Source organism: Rhinoderma darwinii, chromosome 10, assembly GCF_050947455.1.
Source record: "Rhinoderma darwinii isolate aRhiDar2 chromosome 10, aRhiDar2.hap1, whole genome shotgun sequence".
NCBI classification, from domain to species: Eukaryota; Metazoa; Chordata; class Amphibia; order Anura; family Rhinodermatidae; genus Rhinoderma; species Rhinoderma darwinii.
The window spans coordinates 26,282,785-26,293,728 of record NC_134696.1 but is presented as its reverse complement, the minus strand read 5'-3'; the positions used below and the strand labels follow the sequence as shown (position 1 = coordinate 26,293,728).

Genomic DNA, 10,944 nt, shown 5'->3' with positions numbered 1-10,944 from the left:
TTTGTGGTCGCACGGGGCACCTCCTGCTAAAGTGGGTGCCACAGATGGCCTGGAATCCACGGCTTAGGACAATAAAAAAAAAAATCTAATTATTATTATTCATATATTAATCTTATTATATTAAAGGCATAGCAGTATTATGTAGACATTGTATAGACTACTTTATGCCAGCCCATAACACACAAATCAGGTAAATGCAATCTATATACAGGGATTATGTGGTGCCTGAAAGAGACTGACCTGACTGCCTGGGTCACTAGCAGCGAGTTTGGCCTCAGTCGCCCTCTTTGCCTCTGCACAAATGTTTAGTTAATGAATAAGAAGTTCCACTCTGTGCCCTCACCAGCTCTGTGCAAATATTAATCCACAAGAATGAAAACGCTGCTGTATCCTGTCCAGTTATTCAGGGGATGGTTTTGGTATTAAGTTCCTAGATGATGATTCTACATTATATACACATAACATTATAACCACCTGCCTAATATTGTGTAGGTCCCCCTCATGATGCCAATATAGCACGGACCCCGACAAGACCCCTGAAGGTTCCTGTGGTTCTACGACATTAGCAGGAGATCCTTTAAGTCCTGTAAATTGTGAGGTGCGGCCCCCAAGGATCAGACTTGATTTTCCAGCACATCCCACAGATGATCGATCGGATTGAGATCTGGGGAATTTGGAGGCCAAGCCAACACCTTGAACTCTTTGTCATGTTCCTCAAACCATTCCTGAACAACGTCTGCAGTGTGGCGGGGGCATTGTCCTGCTGAAAGAGGGCACGGCTATTAGGGAATAGTCACTTCTTGGTCTGCAGCAATGTTTAGGTCGGTGGTACGTGTCAATTTAACATCCACATGAAAGCCGGGACCCAAGGTTTCCCAGCAGAACATTGCCCAGTTCATCACACCGCTTCCGCCGGCTTGTGTTCTTACTTGAGGTGAACTCCAATAAGTCAAGGTTAATGTCCTATGAGCTTTGCATGATCGGTGCAATCTTGAAAACTTGACATGGACTTCTGTAGGCTTGTGATTGTCACATCATGTGTTGCAATTAAATACGGTTTTAGGGCAGCTTGGTGTAGCTGTACTGGTGTGCCCAACTCAAGCCCCATCCCCCATGTTTTAATTAACAAATTCCCCTGCTTCATAGAAACATGTTTGTACAGGGTGGGCCATTTATATGGATACACCTAAATAAAATGGGAATGGTTGGTGATATTAACTTCCTGTTTGTGGCACATTAGTATATGGAAGAGGGGAAACTTTTCAAGCTGGGTGTTGACCATGGCGGCCATTTTGAAGTCGGCCATTTTGTATCCAAATTTAGTTTTTTCAATGGGAAGAGGGTCATGTGACACATCAAACTTATCGAGAATTTCACAAGAAAAACAATGGTGTGCTTGGTTTTAACGTTACTTTATTCTTTCAGGAGTTATTTACACGTTTCTGACCACTTATAAAATGTGTTCAAAGTGCTGCCCATTGTGTTGGATTGTCAATGCAACCCTCTTCTCCCACTCTTCACACACCGATAGCAACACCGCAGAAGAAATGCTAGCACAGGCTTCCAGTATCCGTAGTTTCAGTTGCTGCACATCTCGTATCTTCACAGCATAGACAATTGCCTTCAGATGACCCCAAAGATAAAAGTCTAAGGGGGTCAGATCGGGAGGCATTTCTTCTGCGGTGTTGCTCATGAAAGAATAAAGTAACGTTAAAACCAAGCACAGCATTGTTTTTCTTGTGAAATTCTCGATAAGTTTGATGTGTCACATGACCCTCTTCCCATTGAAAAAACTAAAGTTGGATGGCCGCCTTCAAAATGGCCGCCATGGTCAACACCCAGCTTGAAAAGTTTCCCCCCTCCCATATACTAATGTGCCACAAACAGGAAGTTAATATCACCAACCATTCCCATTTTATTTATGTGTATCCATATAAATGGCCCACCCTGTAGATGATTCACATTACAGAGCTGCTTCTACATTTTCTAAATGGCCAAGTCATCCTCTTTAGCTTTCTCATATTATGGTGACTTTACATGGCATGATGACTAACGCTGCCTTGACCTCGCTTTTCCTGCATCTGTCCCTTTTTTTTTAAAATCATAATCTCCTACTCAGCAGCTTTCTAATTAACCTTGGCCTTTCTTTCTTTATCCTAAGACTTTTTTGGTACCCATAACTTCATACCTGACAACGTCTTGTGTAGACGTCAATTTCTTGATAATTAACCAGCATTTTTGTTACAGGTCCCTTGTCCATGCTGAGGACACTGAACAGAAGACTTCTTCTATAGGCAAATATATATTTATATCGTCTTGGTCAGTAGACCGAAAATGATGAGGACTCTATCAAACTCTCACCACATCCGGCTCCTGAGTAAGAGCCTCTATGTACATAATGCTCCCCAGCAGAAGCCTTCCATTGATATTCCCATCTCGGACATCTTCATTCTGCATACGATTATCAGCGCCCTCACTACACAACCCTTGTTTACTAATCTTGTGATTCAATCTTGTCCATTTCCCAAATTGTGACATTCCACAGAATACTTTTTTTAATCACCCTTATTCCTAACCTATTTGGTTTAGAGCTACAGACAGTCCCTGTTATTCAGTGGTGCTTTGGAGCCCCAGAAGGTCACTGGTGCCCGATTGTTTGTTTCCCCTAGTTTTTTGACCCCTTTGAGTCCTCTCATACACACACTGCCGGCGCTCAGGCTCACACTTGTATCTCCTCAGCTCAGCCCAGGTATTTTGCAATAATTTTCGATTTGCAGCCTTGATTTAGTCCCAGTTGGTGGCCAAATGGTAACCATATCTCATACTGACCAATATGACCATGGTTCACGGAAAGAATGCACCCTGCATTTATTTTCAATGGCACAGTCGTATCACAGCCTACCAGCCACCATCCTTCTTCCAGCTCCCTGCCAAGAATTCTGCATGCTCAAATGATGGGGCTTGTTGGTCCTCTGATTTAGCCTTAAAGGGATGGTGTCACAAATTTATTTTTTTTATATAATATTGCTTTTAGTATGATATTAAAATGTTATTTATTTGTGTTCTTGTGTTGTACTTTTTACTTTTTTCTTACTTTTACTGCCATTTTTTTTTTCATCTCTGTATGTGTCGATTAACGACACATACAGAGATGGAATACGGCACATACATCCCTATAGAGAATGCGAACGGGAGCCGTTCCATTCACTATAGCGTATGCCGTCTGTGTGGGAACGGCGCATGCGCCGCTCCCACACAGACCAAAAGGAAGGTCTTTGGCAGAGCGAAATCCGGCGCCATTTTCATGTGGACCGGAAGCCGCGGCTAGACAGTAAGATGACAACTTCCGGTCGCGGCTTCCGGCCATATGTTCAAGGCAGCGAAGACGCAAGTTATAGGAGCGGAGGTGGCAGCGGCGGCGGGAGCAGGTAAGTTAGGTTTGTGTATGTGATGTGTGTATTATGTTCGTGTTATACTGTCTGATTACCACTATATCTAATCCTCCTATACTGTGCATTCGCTCAGAAAATGGCGGCACACAGTGTAGGTGGTTTGAAGATTCAACCACCTCCTTCTCCTGGCACTAGCCAGAATAAGGGAGAGGGGATTGTGTGAGGACACTAGAGCGAGTGTGTCTACCCCAAATTTGCAGCATAAAGCAATGAGGTTGCTTTACCACACTGCCAATGCCACAATTTTGGGAATTGCTCCCTCTAGTGACCAGCACATGGAAATGTTATAAATTAGAATCTAATTTATAATATTTCCTGACTTGTGAAAACATTAAAACAATGTGTAATCACTTATATACTAACTGTTTAACTGAAAAAAACAAAAAAACATTTCTAGCGACACATTCCCTTTAAGGCAGGTGTAGGAGGTGGCACACAATTTTCCAACTGCAACGACTGAGGACTTTTCAATGGCTTCCAGCATGACTGGCTCCAGTTTCCTGCCTAGATATGCAGCTTCTGTGATACACACCAGGATTTCCACCTCTTATCACCAATGTCTCCCCAGGCTCTTGCTGCTTGAAGCTTCAGGATTCAACCTTGGCCAAGCGGTATCTTATACTCTCCGAATCTCTTCAGCCTCGGATGGATCACACCGCTGTTCTTCCCTAACACCACATATTTGCTGGGGTCTTGTTTGCCCTGCCCTGGCTCCACAAGCAGTGGCAGATTAAGTAGACCATAGGCCCTGGGATTTTACCCAAACTTGGGCCCCCCTTCTCCATTGCCACGCTGTAACTATTGTCAATACTAACCTTTTTGTGCAAGGATTAACAATTGTGTGTTACGATTCCCCTTGTCACATGGTTGTGTCCCTACATACTGACAGTCTCCAACCATCATAGACAGTATCACACTGTGTAGGGACACATCCTCCTGACAAGGAGAATGGTAACATCCATTTGTCTGTCAGTCCGGGACTGCACAAAGACATTATGTGAAATACAAGGATTTCCTATAATAAACATGTCAGGAGAGGTAACAGATTCTCTATAAATCTAGTGTCTCACAGGTGACGTCTTCTCACATTCTAGTAGTTTTTTTTTTCCTCTTTTCTTCTCCATTGGGTCCAGACTTCATGATTATTTCTCCCGGCCATGACCCATTTCTGCAGAATTTTCCACTCCGATGTCTTCGGCTCCTTACTTTTCCAACATATCCACACCTATAAACGAAGATAAAATTACCATGGTGCCACACACTATACCCCTAAATATAATAGCACGATACACTGCGCCCCTGAAAAAAAAAAAAGTACCAAACACTCTTCCCCTGAATCTAAATGTCAAACACTATAAAGCACCACACAGTTCCCCCTGTAGATAGCGCCACACACAGCCCCCTGTAGACAACGCCACACACAGACCACCTGTAGATAGCGCCACACAGACCCCATGTAGATAGCATCACACACAGCCCCTATAGTGCCACACAGCGCCTCCCCCTTGTATATAGTGCCACACAGCGCCTCCCCCCCCTTGTATATAGCACCACACAGTGCTCCCCCTTGTAAATAGCGCCACACTGGCCCCCTTGTGAAGAGCACCACACTGCCCCCTTGTAAATAGCGCCACACACCGCCCGCTGCCTCCTTGTAGCATCAGCATTTCCATAAAGCTTGTCAGCAGAGGGAAGCATGAAGTGCTCTAAAATCTCCTGGCAGACGGCTGGGCTGACTCTTGACTTGATATAACACAGTATCACTGTGCTTGATTGGCCAGAAAACTCGCCTGACCTATGGGGTATTGTCAAGAGGAAGATGATACACCAAACCCAACAATGCAGACGTGTTGAAGGCCGCTATCAAAGCAACCTGGGCTTCCATAACATCTCAGCAGTGACATAGGCTGATCGCCTCCATGCCACGCCACATTGATAACATCTCAGCAGTGCCACAGGCTGATCACCTCCATGCCACGCCACATTGATAACACCTCAGCAGTGCCACAGGCTGATCGCCTCCATGCCACGTCGCATTAATTCAGTAATTCATGCAGAGTAGTATTGAGTGCATATACTGTACATACTTTTCAGTAAACCAACATTTTGGTATTAAAAATCATTTTTGAAATTGGGCTTATGTAATTCTAATTTTCTGAGAGATTAAATTTTGGGTTTTCATTAACTGTTACCATAATCATCAACATTAAAAGAAAAAAATGCTGGAAATAGATCTCTCTGTGTGTAATGAATCTATAGAATATAGGAGTGTCCCCTTTTGAATTGAATTACTGAAATAAATTAACTTTTTGATGATATTCTAATTCATTCAGAAGGACTAGTGTGTGTGCAGTGTGTGTATGTAGCGTGTGGCCAGTATGTATGTATATATGTATGTATGTATGAATGAATGTGTGCAATGTATGTATATATAGAGTGTGTTTTTAGTGCATGTATATGTAGTATGTAGCTATATTGTCGGTGATCCATGTCCCACTCTTTTTATAAATTGCACCGATCTTCCTACAGCGGAGAACGTCTTGTCTGCAGGTTTTAGTGCCTCAGCCTTGAACTGAACCAGGAAAAAGTAAAAATGCACAGTCGGCCTGAATCCATTATTATAATTTTTAATTATTATTACTTTCTAATTCACAATTAACATAGCTAACCTCGTTATATTAATGTTTTCACTTCGATAAACAGGTTATTCTCAATTTTCAAAAACTGTCCGTAAAAATTTCTGTCTGTCCGTGATTTTGAGCCAACTTGTCCAGAAAAAAATAAATTGGTGGTTGGCAACCCTGCTCTGCGGTTATCAGATTGGACATTACATACGAGGTTCTCACGTCTCTACCATTTATTCTACAAGATATAAGTTTATCAAAGTGTTTTACCAGGACCCAACCACCATGTTATTCAGGTGTCATGGAGACACAGTTACTGACATTTACTACAGTTCTAACCGTAATGTCAAACACTTATGATGTCATCACAATGCTCTGTGGGTTGTATAGAAGAGAAGGAGCGGATAGTGGAGTTTGGAGATTTTGTGAGTTTTATTTCTATGGACAAAGTATGCTCAGATCCCTTGTAAGTGGAATTTATTTACTGATTGATATTAGGATTATTTTTTTAGGGAAGACATAAATAGATTCCTGAATTGTAACGTAGAAGGATGGAAAACCTTGGGAACCCTTTTTTCATTAAAATCTAAAGATGATACACATTTAGGCAGGATTCACACGAGCGTGTGCCTTTTGCGCACGCAAAAAACGCAACGTTTTGCGTGCGCAAAAGGCACTTGACAGCTCCGTGTGGCAGCATCATATGATGCACGGCTGCGTGGTTTTCACGCAGCCGCCATCATTATGACACTCCATTTGGATATTTGTAAACAGAAAAGCACATGGTGCTTTTCTGTTTTCATTCATCCTTTTGACAGCTGGTGCGCGAATCACGCTGTTCGCATGGAAGTGCTTCCGTGTGGCATGCGTGGTTTTCACTCACCCATTGACTTCAATGGGTGCGTGATGCGCGAAAAACGCTCACGAACGGACATGTCGTGACTTTTACGCAGCGGACCAATGCTGCGTCAAAATCACGCACGTCTGCACTGCCCCATAGACTAATATAGGTCCGTGCGACGCGCGTGAAAATCACGCGCGTTGCACGGACGTATATCCCGTTCGTCTGAATAAGCCCTTAAGTTGTTTCCAGAGGGGCAGGAATAAGATTTACAGATGTTGTATTTGCCCGCAGACCCCTTTCCCTGGACCCAGAGACCTTGAGATGAAACATGTCCATGTCCTGATGTCAACTCCCCCCATTACTGGACTTGTCAATGGGCCTCATTTATGAAAACAGTCTAAGGGTATGTTCACAGGAGGGCGTCCGTTACGGCTGAAATTACGGGGATGTTTCAGCCTGAAAACATCCCCGTAATTTCAGCCGTAACGGCATTTGCAGGCGCTTGAACGGCGCGTCCATTACGGCCGTAATTAGCGCTGCTATTCATTGGAGTCAATGAATAACGGCTCCAATTACGGCCAAAGAAGTGACAGGTCACTTCTTTGACGCGGGCGTCTATTTACGCGCCGTCATTTGACAGCGGCGCGTAAATATACGCCTCGTGTGAACAGACAAACGTCTGCCCATTGCTTTCAATGGGCAGATGTTTGTCAGCGCTATTGAGGCGCGATTTTCGGACGTAATTCGGGGCAAAAACGCCCGAATTACGTCCGTAAATAGTGCGTGTGAACATACCCTAACATAAAAACTGGTCTTGTTGCCCATAGCAACCAATCCAGTAACTTCCATTATGTCAATCAGATGTATCAAAAGTGTCACATGGTGGGTCTGGGGGAGGGGTTTAATCCTGTGTCTCCTCCCCAAAAGTTATTACACATCACCCCAAATACATTCCGTTTTTGCTTATAATTGGTTACTAGTATAAACTCCTCTCCAATCAGAAGGTACAAGTCACGTCTCCATTATTCATTTCTACAAGACAAACCGAGGATGTGTTACCGGTTTATCAAACTGGGCCCCGTCCACAGAGCTACCTGCTTACCATGGAATCCCAGTCATTGCCAATTTATGTTGGTACTAACCGTGATGTCATCTCCATCACCGCTATATAAAGCCTGGTATTACCCATAATGCTCTGTGGGTTGTATAGGAGAGGAGAGAAGAGGATAGAGGAGTTTGTTGATTTCACCGTTTTACAGGGCAGCAAAAGGAATCTTGGTTTGTAAATGTAAATCCATACGTTACATAAATTAAGGCTCTATAAATGTCTATAGGATACAAAACTAAGAGCTCATGTCCTGATATAACTTCAACCCGTTTCTGCTCATTATGATGTCTATCTCCTCCAGTGTCTACTAATCCTCCAGTAGATGTCTCCACCACGAGTTGTCCCGAAGAAGACTTATTCTTACTTTATATAATTCTTTCTGCTCTATGGAAATGTCTCTGACATGTGGAGGTCACTAATTATTTCACTAACCCTAAATTCTGTTCCTCTCTCTTCCACATAGGACCAACTGCCTGAGTGCACCCTTGATCACCCTCTGTCTCCATCTAGAGAGGCAGAGGAGTCAGGGACATCTGCTGCTGGAAAGAAACAGAAATCATCTGTTTCGAAATTGAGAAAATGGATAAATAACATTGTGTGCTTCAGCTGTGCTGTTGATGTCACTCCAGTGACCCCTATAATATTACCTCCCCCTGAACTCAAGCCGAAAAAAATAATATCTGGATGCCAAGTAGACAGAGGAGACCTGGGCTTCACATCAACCACCTCTATCCAGGATGACGAGCACGACCTCTCTATGGTCGATGCGGCAACTCAGGTCAAAGAAGTAGACCTGTTCCTTGGGGTGAGCCCCTTGACGCCTCTCACTTCTCTTGACTTCGGCCTCATGAAGAAGTGCTCCTTGCCTCTACTACAAATAAGACCAATACCATCTGGAGAAGTGTCTTTGCCAATACCATCTATAAAGAGCCAGCTGATACTTGTGAGTGAGGCCGATCCTGCAGATAGATTTTTCATCCCCTCCCTGGTACTGTGACCTCTAAACCAATGGTAATTACAATCCTAATAAATGGCACAAACTCAAACAATTTTAAAAAAATCACGCAACAAGTTTTTTTTTATGGACACTGGAAAAAAGACCATTATATTTACAGACTGTCCAGGAATTTACGGACGGCTGGCAACATTGGTTGTCTGGCCCCACCAAAATTGGGCAGTTCAGCTGACTCATCTAATGTATATAGGCACTGATGTATAGCGGGGGGGCACAGTGGGTGGGCTATATTTATTTTACCTGTAGAATTGGGGGGAAATCTTCAGTATTAAATGCATCCATGAGGCCAGAGCTATTTGGTAAGTTGAATTTCCAACCATTTCTCTCGGCATGTGACCTGGATCAATGATGGTGAGAGCAATGTCGTGTTCATTCCCCAAGCAACAAGAAAACACCTGTGATGATCATTAAAAAAAAATTAAAGTCTGAAAATTCAACAAAAGTCCAACAACAAAATGTCTTTGATCCATTACACTTCAATGGCCAATCTTATGCCTTTTGTCAGTTTTGTCCTTTGGACCAACCTCCGCAGTGCCCCAATAAGAATCTTGCTGGGGGCACATATACAGGTGTGGAAATCTATTTTTTTGGTGGGGGGGGGGGGGGGGGGGCCAGCAGTCGGACAACCACAAATCATGTATCACATTCACAGTCGATGGGTGATAAGTTCTTCTTACCAAAATTCCCCTTTAACACAATATATTACAGTTATAAAGTATTATTATAAGTTAAATAAAGTTATTTCTGCTACCACTAGGGGGAGCGCACCGCATAAGGATTATTGAGTTCAATAAGAGCTGTTTAAATCTCTATACAGTGAGCTCCCCCTAGTGGTGACTGCAGGCAGACTGAATTTTATTATGTAGCTCAATGGCGGTATGAAGGGCAGCAGAGGATATGAAGCTCTGCCTCTGTACCCCCATAAAGAATGTTGGACCTAGTTAAATTAAATATTTATAAATGATAGTTATATTTTTACCCTAAGCCACCTCAATTAACCCCTGCACTATACCAAACCACAAGGAATATTGGGTGTTAACCAGGGTTACCAACAGTCTGTAAATTCCGCAATACACTCGGAAACTCCCCTTTAAAATTTCTGCCTTTGTCCCTTAATATGAAATAACTATAAGAGATAAAGTAAAATTGGCTTCAAAGGCCAAAAGTGTTAAATCGACATCTCAATATGTACAAAAAGATTTGCTCTTGACAAACGGAACCTGATTTGTAAAGCCGGCGTATAATAGGTATAAGGAGCCTGAAACTTTATCATGATGTATTAACGGTCGCTGACTTCTCTGTAAACAAAGTATTCTCTAATCAGAAGCGTCCTGTTCTGTATCCATCAGTGACTTCAGCTTCACTAAATCCCAACTACATTTACCTATTTCTGAGTGAGAACTATCCAAAATCGACATTATCACTTAAAGGGAAATTACATCTTTTATCACGTAGTTTAGCACATATTAAACCTGTCATTTAGTGTGGTATAAAACATCGGTAGTGATTATCAATCGCATAATTGCACCACCAATTTCTTGCATAAGCGAGCCAGTCACACCTCTAAAATGAGTCTGCCAGCCACAGCTATCTATGTAACAGTACATCAACCACAAATGCCCCCATAACAGTGTGCCAGCCACAGATGCCCCATAAAAGTCCTAAGGAAGTAACTCTTTCAATTTCGAAACGTGTTGCCCAAATATATTTCCTAAATTCAATTCCTGGTCTTGGCACCATAACAGTGTACCAGAAATAGTAGCCCCCCCCCCCCCCAAACCGTGTGAAAGCTATAGAAGTTGCCATAGGAGTGTGCCATACACAAAAGACCTTATAGCTACGTACCAGCAATAGAAGCCCCCCATAACAGTGTGCAAGTCATTGAAGCCCACCTAACAGTT

At 42.9% G+C, this 10,944-nt stretch overlaps 1 long non-coding RNA gene across 1 annotated transcript; it reads left to right on the top strand.

Moving 5' to 3' along the window:
- Positions 1–6,457: 6,457 nt before the first annotated feature.
- On the top strand, positions 6,458–9,091 carry LOC142662568 (uncharacterized). Its single transcript, XR_012850960.1, has 2 exons — positions 6,458–6,542; positions 8,492–9,091. It is a non-coding gene; the product is annotated as an uncharacterized LOC142662568 (long non-coding RNA).
- The last annotated feature ends 1,853 nt before the right edge of the window (positions 9,092–10,944 follow it).